This window comes from Sus scrofa, chromosome 1 (genome assembly GCF_000003025.6).
Source record: "Sus scrofa isolate TJ Tabasco breed Duroc chromosome 1, Sscrofa11.1, whole genome shotgun sequence".
Classification (NCBI taxonomy): Eukaryota; Metazoa; Chordata; class Mammalia; order Artiodactyla; family Suidae; genus Sus; species Sus scrofa.
Genome location: NC_010443.5, coordinates 249,488,584 through 249,511,169, shown reverse-complemented (window position 1 = coordinate 249,511,169; position 22,586 = coordinate 249,488,584).

Genomic DNA, 22,586 nt, shown 5'->3' with positions numbered 1-22,586 from the left:
ATAAGCATGAGCTATGGGGCTCCTGCCAATGGCCCCACAAGGGCCTACACCAGTGGCACTTCGTCCTCACCAAGGAAGCCATGGGAGACCCATTTGTTTACATTCCAATCCACATTGGCTACAGAGAGCATTCTTTCCAAATGGGGCAGAGGCTGCCAGAAGTGCATGTCCTGCAGCAGCAGTTCGGGAGTAGCCCCATATTTGGGTCTATATAGAGAGATGCCTAGAGTGCCCAAACAAGAGGAGGGGCTACAGAATGGCACCTGCTACAGAGAGCAGTTCCTAAAGCCTTTCCAGCAAAGGGAGGGGCTGCAGGAACAACTGCTGATATTGCAAGCTGCAGGAAACAGCCCTGCAAGCTACCTGGTAGCAGGAGGGACTGGAGCCACTGCTGCCCCACATGCTACAAAAGCAATCCTGTGAACTGTGAATCACTGTCACCTTCCTCACAGACACCACCCCTAGCTCCGGGAGAGGTAGTGTGATACCCCTGCTCCTGTCATGTGCTCTGGGTACACATGAACCACTACCACCCCTGAGAACTCCAGGACTGGGCACCTGCTGCTGCATCTACATATCTGCTGTCAAGGGGACAAAAAAAGAAATGTAGACATTATGGAATGATAAGTATCTTTCAGACAGAAGAACAAGACAAAAACATGCAAAAACCATTAAATGATGAGGAGATAGATGATCTACCTGAAAAAGAATTTGGAGTGATGATAGTAAAGATGATCCAAGATTTTGGATAAAGAATGGAGACATAGAGAACTTAAAAGAAATGTTTAACAAAGAGCTGGAAGTTTTAAAGAGCAGGATGAGTAGACAATAGCTGAAATGAAAAATAATATAGAAGGAACCAATAGGAGGTTAATAGAGGCAGAAGAATGATTAAGTGAGGTGGAAAACAGAGTGGTGGAAATCACTGCCACAGAAAAGAATAAGGAGAACAAAATGAAAAGGACAGAGGAGAGTCTAAGAGACCTCTGGGACATTATTAAATGTACCAACATTCACATCATAGGGTTCCAGCATAGGGTTCACATCATAGGGGTTCACATCATAGGGGTTCCAGAAGGAGAAGAGAAGAGAAAGGGCCAGAGAAAATATTTGACGAGATTATAGCTGAAATTTTCCCTAATACGGGAAAGGAAACACTCACTCCAGTTGAGGAAGCAGGGAGAATCCAATACAAGATAAAGCCAAGGAGAAACACAGTGAGACACATACTAATCAAACTGACAAAAATAGATACAAAGAAAAATATTAAAAGTCACAAGGGAAAAGCAATAAGCACATACAAGTGAACCCCTGTAAGGATAACAGCTAATTTTTCAGCAGAAACTCTATGAGCCTGAAGACAGTGGCAAAATATATTTGAGGTGATTAAGATAAGGAACCTAGAAGCAAGAATACTCTATCCAGCAAAGCTCATTCAGATTTGATGGAGAGATCAATAGCTTTTCAGATAAGCAAAAACTAAGGGAGTTAAGCATCTCCAAACCAGCTCTACATCAACTACTAAAGGAACTTCTCTAAGCAGAAAGGGAAAAACCACAGTTAGAAACAAGACTGCTACAAAAGACAAAGCTCACTGGTAAAGGCAAAGATAATACAAAAGTAGGAAATCACACATTGACAAGTATATCAAAGCTAGCAAGCATGATAAGAGGAGAGGACAAATACAGAATATTACAAATGCATTTGAAATTAAGAGACCAGCAATCAGAAACAATTCTGCACACATATAGATGGTTATATCAAAATATAATGGGAACCACAAATCAAATAACTATAATAGACACACACATAAAAAAGACAATGGAAGCCAAACATAACACTAAAGATGGTCAGCAAATCACAAAAGACAACAAAGGGGAAGGGAAGAAAAAAGACCCAAAAATAGCAATCCAAAAAAATTAAATAAATGACAATAAGTACATGCTTACCCATAATACACTGAATGTAAATGGATTAAGTACTCCAACTAAAAGGCACAAACTGGCTGAATTGTTACAAAAAAGACTCATATATATGCTATTTATAAGAGACCCACTTTAGATATAAGGACACACAGACAAAGTGAAGGGATGGAAGAAAATATTACATGCAAATGGAAATTATAGAAAAGCAGGAGTAGCAATACTCATATCAGATAAAATAGATTTTATATAAAGAAGGTCACGAGAGACAGAGAAAGACATTACAAAATGATTAAAGGATCAATCCAAGAAGATGTAACAATTGTAAATATACATGCACCCAAAATAGGAGTACCACAATATATAAGGCAACTACTAACAGCCATAAAAGGAGAAATCGACAGTAACACAATAATAGTAGGGGAATTTAACACCGTGCTTACAGCAATGGACAGATCATCCAGACAAAAAAAAAAAAAAAAAAAAAATCAACAAAGAAACACAGGCCTTAAAATAATACACCAGACCAAATAGACTTAGCTGTTATCTATAGAACTTTTCACCCCAAAGCAGCAATATACTTTCTTCTCAAGTGCACTTGGAATATTTTTCAAGATAAATCACATACAGGCCACGGATCAAACCTTGGTAAAGATGCATATATTAAGTGAAAAATCAACTTCTAAAACATTATTTTATTAAAATATATGCCTAAAAAGAATTGGCAAAATGTTCACCAAAGCATCAAGAATGGTTATCTCTATGCCAATGAGATTAGGGGAAATTTTTTTTTTTTTTTTATGGTCGCACCTGTGGCATAAGGTAGTTCCTGGGGCTAGGGGTCAAATTGGAGCTACAGCTGCTGCCCTGTAGCACAGCCACAGCAACACCAGATCTGAGCCACATGTGCAGCCGACACCACAGTTTGCTGCGACGCCGAATCCTTAACCTACTGAGTGAGACTAGGAATCGAACCGGCATCCTCACGAACCGTATGTTGGGCTCTTAAGCCACTGAGCCACAATGCGAATTCCAAGAGGAGATTTTTAAAAAACGTATATATTCTGTGAATATGTATATTTTCTAGTTTTTCTTTATGGTACTTTAAAATTCTAATAATAATTTTAAAAGTTTTTTTTTTTTTTTTTTTTTTTTTAAACTTTCAAAGGCAGAATGGATGAGTCAGAGTGCCCCAGCATGGGGTAACAGTGATGAGTATGCTTTCACCACAAACTTGGAAACAAGGCACTCAGATTGCCCTCAGAGAATTAGGCTCAGAAATCAACATCAAAAAGTACTGATTTGGGCAAAGTCTCTTTAAAGAATCAGAATGACTCACAGGCCAGAATTAATGCTGGCTACAACCAAACTTGAAATACGGAAATGCAATTCAGAATGTGTTGGAAAAGAGTTGGTAAAGAATGGACGTGTCTAAAGAAAAATCAAAGCGACAGCTGGTACCCAGCTCAGCAGGCCCAGGAATGATCCTCCCTGTCAGACTGGCCTCAGTTTCTCTTTCTCCCTCTAAGGCTGCCCCATGGTGAGTTGGAAGCATCATCATGTTATCCTGGCCTGGTTAACAATAACGCGATCAATTTGTATCAGGTTAATTCTCTGACTCTAATCAGGGTGAGGCACTAAAGAGCCTGCCAGTAACTTGGCTCTCAGTGTAGCTTGTCCACAGCTGGTCAGGCTGACATGAGCATCTATCCACTTGACAATGAGTTTCCTCATTGTGAATTAGCAGATCTGGCAGCTAATTTGATGAATGTCTCTGTGAGCATTGTTAGAATGAGTCAGTGCTCTGGGTCTAGTCATATCCATGGCTTTGATGGGGAGTTTATGAGCCCAAGAGGAGAGAGGCCATACTGTGGACTCTGAATCGCCCAAGAAAACAGTCCCCTTTGGGCCTTGTCAAGCATCCTCTCAGCTTCCTCTCCTGAATGCTATGACTTGTATTTCTTCTGGTATGTGGCAATTCACTCTTTTATTTTTGTTTTTTGTTTTTGTTTTTGTTTTTGCAGTGCCCTGCAATTCCATCTGGTACCTGGAAAACCACTCATCCCCTTGATAGGGAAGCAAAGCCCAGTGAGGTAAGTCCTATAGGAACCAGCCAGAGAATTCAGAGGGACATGGAAACCTGATAGACTTCCACTAGTGTCTAATAGTGTAAGATATCAACCCGAGCCTTGTTGAGATAGCTCATATCACGGTCCATCATAGCTCTGTTGTGGTGAGACAAACATTAAACTTGGAGTTAGCAGGTTTCAGGGTTATGGTTTTGGTCTCATTATCTGTGTGACCTTGAAAATCTAACTTTTTGAATCCTTGACTACAAAGTTACGGATAGGGATATTTACTACACAGCATTGTGAAAAGTTTAGTTGCAATGATTGATGTAAAAGTATACTGTAAACTGAAAGAACTTTACAGAATAATGTTATTTCTTTCTTCTTCTTCTTCTTTTTTTTTTTTTTTTTTTTTTTTTTTTCTTTTTGCCTTTTTTTAGGGTCCACTTCCCATGGCATATGGAGGTTGCCAGGCTAGGGGTCTAATTGGAGCTCTAGCTGCCAGCCTGCGCCACAACCACAGCAATGCGGGATCCAAACCATGACTTCAACCTACACCACAGCTCACGGCAACGCTGGATCCTTAACCCACTGAGCAAGGCCAGGGATCGAACCCACAACCTCATGATTCCTAGTTGGATTTGTTAACCACTGCGCCACGACGGTAACTCCAGAATAATGTTATTTCTTTATTCATGAGCCATAAGAGGAATTTGTGTGTGAATGATTTTTGAAATGCAAGTGAATTTAAAATTTTTATGTCCCCAAAAGTGGAGAGCTGATTTAGTTATATAATGTATAGAAATCCATCGATTACTGAAAAGAAAGCCAGAAATGCTTTAACTTGCTCAGAACTTCATAATTGAATATTTAAACTATATTAAGAATCTAACTAGGTTTTGTTCTGAATAATTGCTTTGCATCCAAATTAGATTTCTATTTACTGTTCTTAAGGTATAATCTCATAAAGGTGATTCTTTTTCTGCCAAATTTCCAAAGTTCTGGCAGAAACCTCTCCAAACTAGAAGCCCCTAGAATTCTTATGGGTGCTTTTTTGTTAACTGATGGCCACATCACTTGATTTCCTTGTCTGATTGTGCCCTATTTCTTGGAAGATTATGTTCATTTGTGATCTTTGCACGACTACACACAATATGGCATGCGAAAAACCTCTGGACTTGTAGGTAGAAGACCCTCACTGTGTGGCTTCTGGTGGATTATTTCACCTCTCCAGGTCTCAGATTTCTCTAATAAAATGAGAAAAAGACATATACTCTGCATTGGAACGTTGAAGATGAAATTGCTGTGTCAACTATTTAAAGTCCTGTTTCCCTATTACCTTCTTGATTTGTTGGTTTCATAAAATGGTAACACTAAACATTTTGAACTTATTTTTAAGACTGAGACATAGTGTAGGGCAGGCTGACATCCTAATCTCGATAATTTGGTGTTTGGATGCCAGCCTGCTGGGCCTTCAGGACTTGACCATGTTCATTGATAGAGCACTCCCTGCTAAAGTCACTGTTCCTATTCTGAAAGATATCTACTTCTGAAATTCTTTCTATAAATAGAAATCTGCTCTGTTTTGTTCTTAGCTCTTCTTCCTGCAACGAAAATAGAAAAATCTGTGCTCTCTTCTGCTTTGATACAATTTCAGATTCTGAAGACAACTGCCATATTGCCATCAATATATTTCTTTTCCACACCTCAATTCTTTCTCCTGTTCTTTGCCCCAGATATTTTCCCAGGTCTTTAACATCTTGGCCTAGCTTCTCCAGGTATATGGCAGCTGATCAATATACCCCTTAAGATACATTACCTGAGTTGTAGTTAAGAATGGCTAACATTTATGCAGGACTGTCAAAGGCAGTGTTCTAAGAACTTCAGTTCAGTCCTCACCACAACTTTATGAAGAAGGTATTCTTTTTTGTTTGTTTGTTTGTTTGTTTTTGTTTTTTTGTTTTTTGTTTTTGTCTTTTTGCTATTTCTTTGGGCCGCTCCCGCGGCATATGGAGGTTCCCAGGCTAGGGGTCAAATCGGAGCTGCAGCCACTGGCCTACACCAGAGTCACAGCAACGCGGGATCCGAGCCATGTTTGCAACCTACACCACAGCTCATGGCAACGCCAGATCGTTAACCCACTGAGCAAGGGCAGGGACCGAACCCGCAACCTCGTGGTTCCTAGTCGGATTCGTTAACCACTGCGCCACGACGGGAACTCCAGAAAGTATTCTTATTATCTCTCTATTTAGAGATAAAGAAATAGGCATATAAAGAGTAATTTGCTCACCTGGGGAGTAAGTGGAGAATCCGAGAGTTGGCATTGGCCTACACTGTATTATATGGCCCTGTATGAAAAAGAAGATTTATCCCTATCTTTGGATTGATGAGAACAGGAGAATACAATTTGTTATTCATTGATTAGTAGGCCCTCTTTTTGACACACACAATGTCTTCCTCTATGGCACAAGCCCAAGTGGCTTCTTTCAGGATCTTGGTTTCCCCACACATCATATGAAGGGACAAGGTAATTTCTTTTTTCCTTTCTTTTAGAATTTTATTGAAGTACAGTTGATTTACAATGTTGTAATAATTTCTGCTGTTCAACAGATTCAGTTACACATAGACATTAGCAATTCTTTTTCAGATTCTTTTCTCATATAGGTTATCACAGGATATTGAATAGAGTTCCCTGTGCAGGTCCATGTTGACCATCCATTTCATATACAATAGTGTGCATAAGCCAATCTCAAACCCCCAGTCCATTTCTCCATTCTAACCTTTCCCTATTTGTAACAATAAATTTGTTTTCGAAGTCTAAGTATCTATTTCTGTTTTGTAAATAAGTTCTATGTATCATTTTTTAGATTCCACATATAAGTGATATCATATGATATTTGTCCTTCTATTTCTGACTTCATTTATTATGATAATCCATGTTGCTGTAAATGGCATTATTTCATTTTTTACAGCTGAATAATACTCCATTGTATATATGTACCACATCTTTATCCATTCATCTGTCAGTGGACATTTAGGTTGCTTCCATGTCTTAGCTATTGTTTATAGTGCTGCAGTGAACATTGAGGTGCATGTAACTTTTCAAATTATGATTTTCTGCACCAGATGCCCAGGAGTAGGATTGCTAGATCATATGGTAGTTCTATATTTACTTTTTTGAGGAACTTCCATACTGTCTGTACCAATTTACATTCCCAGCAACAATGTAGAGGGTTCCCTTTTCATTGAACCTTCTCCAGCATTTGGTTTGTACACTTTTTGATGATGGCCATTGTGACTGGTGAGAGGTGATATCTCATTGTAGTTTTGAGTTGCATTTCTTTAATAATTAGCTTATGTTGAAATCTTTTTATGTGTTTTTTTTTCTGCCATCTCTATATCTTCGTTTGAGAAATGTCTGTTTAGATCTCCTGCCTATTTTTTTGATTGTGTTCTTTGTTTTTTTGACATTGAGCCACAAGAGCTATTCATACATTTTGGAGATTAATCCTTTGCAGTTGCTTCATTTGCAAATATTTTTTCCCATTATTTGCATTGTCTTTTCATTTTGTTTATGGTTTCCTTTGCTGTGCAAAAGCTTTTAAGTTTAATTAGGTCCTATTTGTCTATTTTTATCTTTATTTTCATTATTCAAGGGTGGATTCTATGTTTTCCTCTAGAAGTTTTGTAGTATCTGGCCTTAATTTAGGTTTTTAATTCATTTTGAGTTTATTTTTAGGTCTGTTGTTAGAGAATGTTCTAATTTTATTCTTTTGCATGTAGCTGTCCGTTTTCACAGCATCACTCATTGAAGAGACTGTCTTTTCTCCATTGTATATTCTTGCCTCCTTTGTCATAGATTAGTTGACCATAGGTGTGTGGGTTTATTTCTGGGCTTTCTATCCTATTCCATTGATCTATATTTGTGTTTTGTTCTAGTACCATACTGTTTTGATGACTGTAGCTTTCTACAGGAAAATATACAGGAAGCCTGATTCCTCCAGTTCCATTTCTCTTGTTGAGGACAGATTTGGTTATTCATGGCCTTTTGTGTTTCTATACAAATTAAAAAGTATTTGTGCTAGTTCTGTGAAGAATACCGTTTGATAGGGATTGCATTGAATCTATAGTTTGCCTTGGGTAGTATAGTCATTTTGACAATATTGATTCTTCCAATCCAAGAACATGGTATGTTTTTCCATTTGTTTGTGTCGTCTTCGTTTTCTTTCATCAGTGTGTTATAGTTACTGGACTATGGGTCTTTTGCCTCCTTAGGTAAGTTTATTCCTAATTATTTTATTTTATTTTTTAATTTTTCTTTTCCCGTTTTGTCCTTCTAGGGCTGCACCCGTGGCATATGGAGGTTCCCAGGCTAGGGGTCCAATCAGAGCTAGAGCTGCTGGCCTACACCACAGCCACAGCAATGCAGGATCTGAGCTGCATCTGCAACCTACACCACAGCTCATGGCAGCACCGGGTCCTTAACCCACTGAGCAAGGCCAGGGGTCAAACCCACAACCTCATGTTTCCTAGTTGGATTAGTTTCTTCTGCGCCACAATGGGAACTCCTATTTTATTTTATTTTTTGATGCTATTGTTTCCTCAGTTCCTCTTTCTGATCTTTTGTTGTTAGTATATAGAAATGCAAGAGATTTCTATGCAATACTTTTGTATCCTACTGCTCTAACCAAATTCACTGATGATCTCCTGTAGTTTTCTGGTAGCATCTTTAGGATTTTCTACGTATAGGTCTATGTATAGACCTACATCAGAACTCATGGCAACAACAGATCTTTAACACACTAAGCGAGGCCAGGGATTCAACCTGCAACCTCATGTTTCCTAGTTGGATTTGTTTCCACTGTGCCATGATGGGAGTTCCCAGTCTTACTTCTTCGTGCAAAATTTGGACCCCTTTCATTTATTTTTCTTCTTTAATTGTCATAGCTAGGACTTCCAAAATTTTTATGTTGAATAAAAGTGAGAGTGGACATCTTGTATTGTTCCTGATTGTAGCGTAAATTCTTTCAGTTTTTCACCATTGAGAAAGATGTTAAATTTGGGTTGGTCATATATAGCCTTTATTAATTGAGATAGGTTCCCTCTATGCCCACTTTCTGGAGAATGTTTATCAGAAATGGGTATTGAATTTTGTCAAAAGTTTTTATTCATCTATTGAGATGAGCCTATGGTTTTTATTTTTCAATTTGTTTAGGTCATGTATCACAATGATTGATTTGTGGATTTTGAAGAATTCTTGCATTCCTGGGATAAATCCCACTTGAACATAATGTATGATCCTTTTACTGTACTGTTGGAGTTGATTTGCTAGTAATTTTTGAATATGTTCACATCTATGTTCATCAGAAATATTGGCCTGTAATTTTCTTTTTTGTGTGTGGTGTATTGGTCTGATTTTTTTTATCAGGGTGATGATGATCTCATATAATGAGCTTGGGAGTTTTCTTTCCTCTGCAAATTTTTGAAATAATTTCAGAAGTATAGGTGTTAACGTCTCTGTAAATGTTTGATGGAATTCATCTGTGAAGCCATCTGGTCCTGGAAATTTTGTTTGTTGGAAGTTTTGAAATCACGGTTTCAATTTCAGTTCTTGCGATAGGTTTGTTCATATTTTCTATTTCTTCCTTGGAAGGTTGTACCTTTCTAAGAATTTGTCTGTTTCATAAAAGTCGACAATTTTATTGGCATATAGTTGCTTGTAGTTGTCTTTTGTGACCATTTGTATTTCCATGGTGTCAGTTGTAACTACTCTTTTTTTTTTTTTTTTTTTTTTGTCTTTTTGCTATTTCTTTTGGGCCGCTCCTGCGGCATATGGAGGTTCCCAGGCTAGGGGTCCAATCGGAGCTGTAGCTGCCAGCCTACACCGGAGCCACAGCAACGTGGGATCCGAGCCGCGTCTGCAACCTACACCACAGCTCACGGCAATGCCGGATCATTAACCCACTGAGCAAGCGCAGGGATCGAACCCGCAACCTCATGGTTCCTAGTCGGATTCGTTAACCACTGCGCCACGACGGGAACTCCTGTAACTACTCTTTTTTAAAAAATAATAATTTTATCGATTTGAGCCCTCTCCCATTTTTCTTGATAAGTCTAGCTAAAGGTTTATCAATGTAATTTATCTTTTCAAAAAATCGGCTTTTATTTTCATTGATCTTTTCTATTGTTTTCTTAGCCTCTTAATTATTTCTGCTCTGATTTTTATGATTTCTTTCCTTGTCTCACTTTGGGTTTCGTTTGCTCTTCTTTTTCTAGTTGCTTTAGGTTTAGGTTTATGTTGTTTATTTGATTTTTTTTATTTCTTGAGCTAAGATTGTATTCTTATAATCTTCCCTCTTAGAACTGCTTTTGCTTCATCCCATAGGTTTTGGATCATTGTATTTTTGTTGTGATTTATCTCTAGGTAATTTATGGTTTCCTCTTTGATTTCTTCAGTGATCCATTGGTTGTTTAGTAGCATATTGTTCAGTCTCCACCTGTTATTTATTTATTTATTTATTTTAGTTTTCTTCTTTTAGCTGATTTCTAGTCTTATAGTGTTGTAGTTAGAAAAGATGCTTAATGTGATTTAAATTTTTAAAAATTTTTTTGGAACTTGATTTGTGGCCCAGAATGTGATATATCCTTGAGAAATTCCATGTGTGCTTGAGAAGAATGTGTATGCTTTGCTTTCAGATGAAATGTTTTATATAAGTATCAGTTAAGTCCATTTGGTCTAATGTGTCATTTAAGACCTGTGTCTCATTATTAATTTTCTGTCTGGATGATCTGTCCATTGGTTAAGTGGAGTGTTAAAGTTCCTAACTATTATTATTTTACTGTCAATTTCTCTTTTTATGGCTCTTAGCTTTTGCCTTATATATTAAGGTGCTTCCACTTTGGGTGCATATTTACAATTGTTGTATCTTCTTGGACTGATCCTTTGATCATTATGTAGTGTCCTATTTTGTGTCTTGTAGCTCACTTTATTTTTTAAATTAAATTTTTAATTCATTGATTTTTATTATATTTATAATTGTAAAACCATGATCACAACCTAATTTTAGAATATTTCCATCCCAAACCCCCAGGCCATCCCTCCCCCCAAACCTGTCCCCTTTGGTAACCATAAGTTTTTCAAAGTCTATGAGTCTCTTTCTATTCTGCAAATAAGTTCATTTTTAACTTATTATAAGTTATGGCATCTGATGTTTGTGTCTCACTCTCTGACTAATTTCACTTAGCATGATAGTTTCTAGGTTCATCCACGTTGCTGCAAATGCCATTATTTCATTCATCTTTTTTTTTTTTAGGGCTGCACCTGCAGCACATGGAGGTTCCCAGGCTAGGAGTCAAATTGGAGCTGTAGCCACTGGCCTACGCCGCAGCTACAGCAACAGCAGATCCGAGCTGCATCTGCAACTTTCACCACAGCTCAGGGCAACACCAGATCCTTAACCCACTGAACAAGGCCAGGGATAAAACCTTTGTCCTCATGGATACTAGTCAGATTCACTGCCACTGAGTCACTACGGGAACTCCCATTAGTTCATTCTATTTTATGGCTGGAAAAAACTTTTTTTGCCATTCTGATGGCATGCAGCAGTACTGAGCCAAAGCAGTGATCTGAGCCATAGCCCTGGCAACACTTAGTCCTTAACCACTAGGCCACCAGGGAACTCCACCATCTTTAAAGTCTATTTTGCCTGATATGAGTATTACTATTCCTGCTTTCTTTTGATTTCCATTTTCATGGAATACCTTTTTCCATCCTCTCAATTTCAGCCTGTATGTGTTTGTAGGTCTGAAATGGGTCTCTTGTAGACAGCCTATACATGGGTCTTGTTTTTGTATCCATTCAATCTGTGTATGCGTTTTGGCTGCAGCATTTAATCCATTTACATTTAAGGTAGTTTTATTTTTTAATATATTTTAATTAATTTTTTAAAAAATTTTAATCTTTTTAGGGCCGCACCAGCAGCATATGGAGGTTCCCAGGCTAGGTGTACAGTCAGAGCTGTAGCCACCACCGGCCTATGCCAGAGCACATCAATGTGGGATCTGAGCTGCACCTGCAACCTACACCACAGTTCATGGCAACACTAGATCCTTAACCCACTGAGCGAGGCCTGGGATCAAACCTGCGTCCTCATGGATGCTAGTTGGGTTCATTAACCACTGAGCCTCAATGGGAACTCCCTAAGGTAGTTTTAGATATGTATTTTTCTTATTGCCATTTTGTTAATTGTTTCAGGTTTGTTTTTATTGGTCTTTTTTCTTCCCTTCCTCTTTTGTTGTCTTCTCTTATGGTTTGACGACTGTTTTTGTTATTGTGTTTTAATTCCTTTTTCTTATTTCTGTGTGTATTTATTATAGATTTTTGTTTGCAGTTACCATGAGGTTTTGATATAGCAGTCTGTATATATAATGAATATGACTTTTAAAAAAATTGCTGGTGTCCTAATTTCAAATGCATTCAATATCCTGCATTTATACTCTCCTCTTCTCAAGACTGCTGGTTTTGATATATCGTTTATGGGTGATTTCCTAGCTTTAATATATGTTTGCCTTTACCAGTGAGATTTCACATTTATATTTTTCTTTCTTTCTTGTTCCTTTTTTTTTTTTTTTTTTTTTTTTAGTTTTTTGGCCCTGCACCTGTGGCATGTGGAAATTGGCAGGCTAGGGGTTAAATCAGAGATGTGGCTGCCAGCTTAGGCCACAGCACATCAAACCAGATCCAACCTGCATCTGCGACCTACACTGCACCTCACAGCAAAGCTGCATCATTAACCCACTGAGTGATGCCAGGGACTGAACCCACATCCTCATGGATATTAGTCAGGTTCATTAATGCAATCTCCCTCATTTATAATTTTCTTATTTCTAGGTGTGCCTTTTCCTCCTAGAGAACTTTCTTAAGCATTTGTTGTAAATCTGGTTTGGTGGTGCTGGATTGTCTTAGCTTTTGCTTCTCTGTAAAACTTTTGATTTCTACATCAAATCTGAACAAGAGTTTTGCTGGGTACAGTATTCTTGGTTGCACATTTTTCCCTTTCATCATTGTAAATACATTGTGCCACTCCTTTCTGGCCTGCAGAGTTTGTGCTGAATAATCAGGTGATAACCTTATTGGGTTCCCTTGTATGTTATTTGCTGCTTCTCCCTATTTGTTTTTAATGTTTTCTTTTTGTCTTTAATTTGGGTCAATTTGATTAATATTTGTCTTGACATGTTCCTCCTTGGGTTTATCCTTATTGGGACTCACTGTGCTTCCTGGACATGAGTAAGTGTTTCCTTTCTGATGTTAAGTTTTTGGCTATAATCTGTTCAAATATTTTCTCCATCCCTTTCTCTATCTGTTCTCCTTTTGGGACCCCTGTAATGCAAACATTGGTGCATTCAATGTTGTCTGAGAGGTCTCTTAGATGTCCTCACTTCTTTTCATTCTTCTTTTCATTTTTTAAAATTTTGTTCCACATCAGTGATTTCAACCATTTTGTCTTCCACCTTGTGTATTCGTTCTTCTGCCTCATGTATTCTACTGTTGACTTCCTCTAGTGTAATTTTGATTTCAGTTACTGTATTGTTAATCTCTGTTTGTTCCTTAAATCTTCTATTTCTTTGTTAAACATTTCTTGTAATTTCTTGATCTGTGCCTTCATTTTTTCCCAGAGATCTTGGATCATTTTTATTATCATTTCTCTGAATTCTTTTTCTGGCAAATTGCCTATGTTCACTTAATTGCTTTTCTGGAGTTTTGCCTTGTTCCTTCATCTGGTACATATTTCTCTGTTGTCTCATTTTGTCTGGCTTTCTGTGCTTGTGACCTTATTTCTGCAGGCTGCATGGATTTAGCCCCTTTTTCTTCTGTTGTCTGTTCCCTAATAGGTGAATTTATTCCAGGGGATTGTCCAGGCTTTTTGGTACTAGGAACTTGTTCCTTCCCACTGATTGGTGGAACTAGGTCTTGTCCTTCTGGTGAGAAAGGCTGTGTCAAGGGCTGTGATTAGAGGCAGCAGTTTGCCTTGGTTGACTTTAGGCAGCCTCTCTGCTGATGAGTGTGACTGTGTTCCCACCCTATTGGTTATTTGGCCTGGGGCTTCTCAGCACTGGAACGTTCAGGTTGTTGGTTGGGGTCATATCTTGTTTTTGAAATGGCAGCCTCTAGGAGAGCTCATGCTGATGATTACCTGGAACCTCCACCTCCAGTTTTCTACCCCCACAGTGAGCCACAACTGACTCCTGTCTCCCTCAGAGCCCCTCTAAGACCCACAGGTAAGTCTGGTCCAGGTCTTTATGGAGTCCCTGCTTTGCCCTTGGATCCAGTGCATGTGAAATCTTGTGTATGCCCACCTGAAAACAGAGTGAGGTTTCTGTTTTCACTAGTCCTGTAGAGTTCCTGCGCTCAAGTCCTCCTGGCCTTCAGTGCCAAATGCTCTGGGGGCTCATCTTCCCAATGCCAGACGCCAGGCTGGGGAACCTGATGTCAGGTTCGCATCTCTCACTCCTGTGTGAGAACCTCTGTGATATAATTATTTTTCAGTTAGTGGGTTGCCCACCTGACATGTGCTATATTTGCTTATATTGCAAAAGCACCCCTCCTACCATCTTGTTGTGGCTTTTTCTTTTTTTGTGTATAATATCTCTTTTGGTAGTTTCTAGTCTTTTTTTGTGGATAGTTCTTCAACAGAAAATTGTGATTTTGGTGTTTTTGTGAGAGGATGTGAGCTTGAGTCCTTCTACCCTGTCATTTTCAAAGATATTTGTTGACAAGGTAGTTTCTAAAACACTTTTATAGGAGTTCCCATTGTGGCTCAGTGGAAATGAACTCAACTAGTATCCATGAGCATGCAGGCTCAATCTCTGGTCCTGATCAGTGGTTTAAGAATCTTGCATTGCTGTGAGATGTGGTGTAGGTCACAGATGTGGCTTGGATCTGGTGTTGCTGTGGCTATTTGCTGACCCTTTGCATTTGACTCCTAGCCTAGGAACTTCCACATGCCGCACCTGTGACCCTAAAAATAAATAAATAAATAAATAATCAATCAATAAATAAAACACTCTTATAGCAGTAATATTATCATTTTATGCATCAGGAATATACAGTGATGGCAAGTTTAAATGTCTGGCTGGTTCCTATACCAAAATATATGCTAAATTATTTAGAATTTCCAAATTATTTGAAAGCAGTTATCTGAAGAAAATCTTGTTCTGATCTTTGCAGTTGTTTCTATGCAATGGGAATATAATGATGAAAATTTGTTCTCGTAAAACTGATCAGATTTATTTCAGATCTGCTCTGCAGTCCTCTTTAGTCTTATTTAGACCCCTGGGAACTTATATGCTGATTTGTCTTTTTAAAGCCCACATCTGATAGTTTAGTCTACTGACCAACAAATCAGGACTACTCACTGTTTATTGACTAGGGCACTGAACTTGCATGCTATTTAAGGCCCTCGATTCATGTTTACGTCTTTCCTTCCATGGGTATCTTTACCTACCATTGGCTTCTTCTTATTTGGTTCACACTTTCCCCTCTCTTTGGAATACCCTTAACCCTTTTCTCTTATTGAAATTCTGCTTATCTTTCATGGTCAAAACATATGATACTTGTTATATGAAGCCTCCTGTTCTTTCTTCAGTTAGATAAGCTCCTACCTCCAAACTACTATAACATTTAAACTGTGATTCTCTCTCACTGCATTTACCCCAGGTTAATTATTATAATAATTATTTGTCTGTAGCCAAAATGATCATATTCATGTAACAGAGTTTTGTTTTTGATGAATATAAAGCTATATAAAAGTTTATATAGATATTTTCTCTGAATACTTGCATGATTCTTTTTAATGAGATAGCCATAAGAAAATAGATAACTGGAGTTCCCGTCGTGGCGCAGTGGTTAACGAATCCGACTAGGAACCATGAGGTTGCGGGTTCGGTCCCTGCCCTTGCTCAGTGGGTTAACGATCCGGCGTTGTTGTGAGCTGTGGTGTAGGTTGCAGACGCGGCTCGGATCCCGCGTTGCTGTGGCCCTGGCGTAGGCCAGCAGCTACAGCTCCAATTCGACCCCTAGCCTGGGAACGTCCATATGCCGTGGGAAGCGGCCCTTGAAAAGGCAAAAGGACAAAAAATAAATAAATAAATAAAAAATAAAAAACAAAACAAAACAAAGCAAAAAAAAAAAAAAACCAAAAAAAAAAAAAAACAAAACTATTTTAGCAAGGATAAAGTAGGATCTATCCTAGTTATTATAAATTTCCTGTCCCCACCTCTAAAATTTCTGGCCCTAAGTGTTTCATTTAAGATGAGTGAAAACGAGTTCGCCCTGTTTGTGCAGCTCAGCAACTTTGAATACCCTTTCTTATATCAGAGGAATATTTTAATTATAAATTTTGCTTCCTCAAGGAAGAAGCCAGCAATTTCCGGGCATAGGCGTGTGACCACATGCTCTATTAGCCAGAACTGTTCGTGTGACAATTCATATTAATTGGAACAATCTGAGAATAAGGTGCTGTATGAACTATATCTTTTAGTGAGAGTAGTGGTGTGTCATCTGTTTTGGAGGTCAACATTTGCTGACCCTTTGCATCCGGGCCCCAAGATTGGTAGTACAAGCCATGGTGTCTATCTGTAGCCATAGAGACTGAGGTACCTTTACTGGAGTGATATGATTTAGGTGTTGCTACTGGCAGTTAGACTCCAAACTGGATTTCAGGCTTTCTCCAGATGATCTGTATTCTATTCCAGTAAACCTCTTTTCTGCTTAAATTTGATAGAGGAATTCACTTGGCTGCAACCAAGGCCTTTGACTAGTAAGAGGGCCATAATTACACATGACAGGATGTTAAATGTGATTCTTCCAGTTTCCTTGGAATTTTAGAAAAAACCCCAAAGGAAGAGAAAACACAGTAAGTTTATTTCCTAAAGCAAGGTAGTGGACACCTCTGCCTGATCATGCGAGTGACTGTAGATCTGGTTCTGCCAGGGGATTTTTAGCCAGATCCCTTTCTAAGCTATATAAGAGGTAGAAGCTGAACTTCCAGGAGTGTGATTAATTTCTTTGGAGAGAGTTGTCTTTATTACATGGATCTCAATCCATGTGAGAGAGTCTTTGAAAGAATCATCATAGAAAGCTTGATGGTATGTATCTCCTGTTGGTTGAGGGGATAGAGGAGAAGATTCTTAACTCATTTTTTTCTGTGACTCCACAGGTCATGATTCAGAGATACTCATATTTTCTCATATTGTGGCCATTACTATATAAAAAAGGTGCAGGCATATATCCATAGCCAAGTCAATTAATTTATAATCTAAGTATAGTGCTCACTATGTTAACTTTGTATAATCTTTTCACTGTCTTTTAGAAGCCCTCCTTTAAAACATTTTTTGTAGGTGGTATTGTAGCTAGTGACCTGGAGTGAATGAATCCCAAATTGTGATGTAAAAATCTTGGAATAGTAGGAATAGTTGAACAACTCTACCACCCTCTACTCTGTTACCCCCCAACCCCCGATGCACAAGCATCATGTTTGGAAATTCTGATCAAACCAGTCAAGTATCCATCTGTGTTTTCCCTGAGTTGTAGACACCCCTAACTCAGTCTTTGATACATGGCAGATGCTTCTTTCCTAGAAAACACCCATTGTGTTCAGTATCAGTTTTTGTATCAGTAGCTGACAACAGTTTTTTTCAGCCTAAAATGATGATTAATGCTTATGACTTTCCAGCATCCAGTAATGTTATCCCCCAATTTTACTGAGGCTGGCAAGGACATTAATATTGCATTTGTCTTACAAATTCACTGGGGCACAGCCAGAGTAAACATCAACTGGAGGTTCAATTTAAGGCTAACTCATTAGAATTTTAACCAATTTGCAGGAATAATCTCAATTAGCACAGCTTATTATACTCTAATCTCAATTAGCACAGCTCATTAGACTTTACGCCCTTGTTTTAACCTGGTAGCCTCAGTGGGGCTTCTAAAGATGTGTTGTTGGGGGTGGATGTCTACAGGGTTGTATATCTGTGGATGTGCCAAACAGTTAATTTTCCCACAGCAGGGTGGAGTCATCCAAAGAAAATAAACAAGGAATCAGACTGGCTTGACAAAAGCACTATTTGACTGGAAAAGGCAACAAGAACTTTTTAAGGCTTTGCTTAAAAAAACAAACAAATAAAAAAAACTTCTTTTGCTTTCTCTCTTAACACAGCCAAAAGATGCTGATGCTAATCTATGTTCAAGATTGGTCAAAAAAAATGTCTTTGGAGAAAAGCCATTGCTATCTCATTCCAGGCCAGCCTTAGGTAACCTTAGGATGACTTACTCAGTATTAAGCCAAAACTCTATTCTGGCCCTAGTGCTAATGTAGTATCTCTCATGTGCCTGCAGCAGTGTCTCAGGAGCCTCTTCACTCTGGAAGGCATTTGTCAAGTGTCCAACCTGTGTTCTTTCAGTTAACTCTTTATAGATGCTGGTGTTCCCCCTCCCCCTTACCATCATAGAAGTTAGGAAATCTTTGAAATATGTTCATTTGGTTGTGAAATATATCACCTCAAGACTCAAAACACCCACTGTCTTTTCATATGTTTGATTCCCATAAGTTCATGGACTTGGAAGAGAACCCAGGGGTCCCACCCAGCACAACTTCCAGTTTGCAATAGCTTGCATAGGTACTCATCACTTCACTTCTAGTACAGAGGCCCATCCTTGTCTTCCTGTCTAATACCCTCCCAAGTCTTTTGATTTCTGGAGCCACAATGGCTATGCTGAGTCCAGCTCCTACGTAACGCCTTTCAAACAAATCCATGACTTCCTTGACTCTGCTCTTCTTCAGGTGAAGAACTCCTTCCTCCCTCAACTATTCCTTAGATAGGGTTGTTTTGAGCTCTTTCTCCACTCTCACCTACAACCCTCCTCCACTTTGTTACCCTTTCTCATTTATGATGAAGGGCTTAAAACAGAGAATATTCTTCCCCTACACTCCACCCCCAGTACCGGCATAGAATGTATTTTCACTTTTCTCACCCTGGCCTTTATACTTGTGTTGATGTATGGGGTGCCTTTATCTTTATTTTTCAGAACTTTGGCTCATACCAAGCATCATGTTGACCAGCCTCTCATACCCTAGCTTTTTCCATGCAGCAACCCAGCTGTGTCTATCAGTGCAGTGATGCCCCTAGGAGCAGGACTTTGTATTGACCATGTTTAACCTTGTCTTGTTGGATCTGTGATCACTGTCAGTAACCCACTCAACGTATCAAGAAATGGGACCGTCCTGAGCTCTTCCTTGAGGTGAGATGTCCATGTTGCTTGTCTATCATAGCAGACTGGCTTTTACTGAAAAAAGGTTTTACCCAATTTGTAACTTTTCTCACTCCCAAATCTCCAGTCCCTGAATTCCAGATTCTGACCTTGTTTTCTGTTCACAGGACAGTTTCTTAGAAGTGAAGAGAGCTTTGGAGGGGGTGAAAAACAGGAGATATTCTTTACCTCTTTTTTTTTTTTCTTTGCCTTCTTTGCAGGGATTGAATAGTTTCCCATCAAGAACCCAGTCATAGTCTTTCAAACTTAAAATGTCATTTATTTCTCTATTGCGTCAATAGAGGCTGGGAATGGGGAAGGGGCTAAAGGTACACTTAGCATGTAATAGAGGAAAAGAGTGCTGCATTAGGAGCAAGGCTGCTTCATGGGCATGTGACCTGCGCAATTACGCTGAGACTTGTGCTCAGATGAATGCCGTGTTTGGCTTAATGCTCTGTTATTGCTATATTGAAGCTTCTTAATTATTGAACAAGGGGCCCCACATTTTCATTTTACTCTGGGCCCAACAAATTTTACAGCTGATCCATCTTGATTAGTAGTGTTTCTCTCTCACCCCTCATCCCTAATCTTGGCATATTGTCTCATTTCATATCTGATGTAGGGAAAATGAGAGGGTTTACACCTCTGGAAATCTGTGAGTCTAAAACAGAAAAAGTAGAAAATGGAAGCAGTGGATCTTATCAAGAATTGCAGGTAGAACTGAAGTTTCATACAGGTCTTTTGAACTTGGTCCAGGTCTCTCATTTTATATTGGAGGAAACTCAATTCTTAAAAGGGAAAATAGTTTCTTCAAGTCCTATAACACATTGGAGTAGAGTTTTCTGTGGATAAATCTCCTCCACAGAGGAGCCCACCAGGAAAGTAGCCATTGTAGCCATCATAGTCTGGGATGTGGCCAAAGATGGGGAAGGGAAAGTGAGATCAGACTATTTTCCCCTTACTCCAGTGCCTACCTTTCTCCTGCTCCCTGAAGCACACACACATGCTCTAACTAGAAATAAGCAGCTTTGGTACACAGCTCCAGTGATTAATTCCAACCCCTCGGAGTCCTAGGGAGAAAAGCCCAATGGTGTAGAGAAGCATGGAGATGCCTGCTCAAGCCAACCATACATCCTCTGGTTGTAAAGCCCTTTGATTCCCTGCAGGCACCCCTTCCTAATGCTGTTCTGTCTCCTTCTTCCTCTAGTTCCTCTGACTTTTAACATTTCCTTTAGCAAATGCCAATATCCTCTCAATTTTCTTCTTTTCCCATAGTGACCCTTCCCTTGGAAATTTGAAGCCTCTAATCCCTTCTGGTGTAATATAAATATTCATGACTTGTAGCATCTACCCTGAGTGCAAACTTTTCTGTTCCTGGGAGTGACATGCTGAGGCTAAGGTCAGAGGGAAGAAGGATGTGAGGGTTTGGGGAGGAACTCCTCCACAGTTTACTTTTTCCTTCAACTAACTTAAAAATACAATTTCACCTGGCAAGTATTTGTGTCATGTTGGAAATCCTCTTTGTATCTTTATACTAGTTTCATATTTCTCCTGCAAAGACTCTCAACTCTCAGCCATGCCCCTCCATTATATCACCTGGTCCTCAATCAGGCATGCAAACTTACCCCTTCACTTTGCCTTGGACAAGGCTTCTCAACTTTTGCTAGAGATGCTCCAGCTTCACAGCTCTTTCAGTTTCTGGAATTTGCTCTGCATCCTTCACCACAGAGCTTATGTTTGAACAATTCCCACCCCACCTTTCCCCTAACACATTTCCCAGTGATGCCTTCTTTGATCATTAGACCAGTGTAGATATTCCTGGTATTCACTCTCATTAGCATACCATTTATGGATGACTTATGGTCATGTTTGGTTCCACTGTAATTGTGACTATTTTGGTTGAACCTTGTGCCCCTCACAAAATTTAAACACAAAGGGTTAAAATTTACCAAGAGTTTACTATCTATCAGGGGATTTACACATGTTATTTAATGTTTAAAATAGCTCTAAGAGGTAGATACTGTTAGTATCATTCCCATTTTATAGAAGAGGAGACCAAGACACAGAGAGATTCAACCCATTTATTCAAAGTCACATGACTTACAGGTCACAGAATTGGTCATTAGAACAGAAAGGTGGTTTGGCTCTAGAGCCCATACTCTTTACTGCTGTGTTATCTGCCATGACACGAGCGCTGTGGCTGTGTTGCTTATTGTGGTATCCGGCATGCCTAACTCCTGACATACCTATTGGATTCATAGCAGTTGACCATTACTTTGTCTTAATTTTAGGATTTCTTTGCTCCTTGTTGCAGGGAGAAGGGAAAAGGACAGATATGTGTACAAATAATGTTAGTGGTTAGAACTCTGCCTTCAAAGCAACTGGTACTTTTATACGTGGGCCATGGAAGCACTGGAGAGTAGAGCTGACAATGAGAAGTTCAGGGCCTTCAGGGCCTGGTGCTGGAACCTCACTGCTTGCTCACTGTGGCCTGTCCTGGCCCTACTCTACCTTGGTATCAGTAGAAAATAGCCCTGCAACACTTCCAATGAAACCCGACCCAAGAATCATGGAAAGAGGTGATGGGTGGAGACCTTGACATTCTTTCATTCAAATGTGGTTAAGGGCAGAGTTCCCTCTCAGTGTGTCTTATGCTTGGCCCTATGGTGACTAAGGAGGATGATTCATCAGTAATCTTTCTGTTTTCACTATTAAAAACAATTGTAACCCATTCCGGTTTCCATTGTAATGGAGGAAAAACCTTAGCCATGTTGAGTTTGTTACTATTTAAAGCAGAGGTTGAAGGAGATGGAGAACATAATGGCAGTTCCTTAGGGAACATACAACTGATTTATTGTCCATTGCAGAGGTTAAGGATAAGAGGTTTATTTTAATTTCATTCAACTATATAAATGTATCCTGGGCCCAGACTCTGTATTCGTTGTTGTGGGTACAGAGAGGATTAAGACAAAGTTATTTCCCTGAGTATGTGTGTATGGGAATATATATCTGTGTGGGGGTATTGACCATAATACCAGGCTGAATGTGCTGAATTAATTTAGTTAACTGTGTTAAAATGCAAGAAGATCCTTAAGAGAAATGCCATTTGAGTTCTGTCCAAGAGAATTTGGAAGACTGACTAGAAGAGATGGTGGAAAGTGTATTCCAGGTAAGTTGGATAGAATCAGCAGAGGTCTGAAAGATGGAGGTATTTTGAGGATAGGAAGCCATTGGTCTGGAATGGATGACACGTTAGATATTGAAGGAGGGCCTGTGCTACATGCAGTG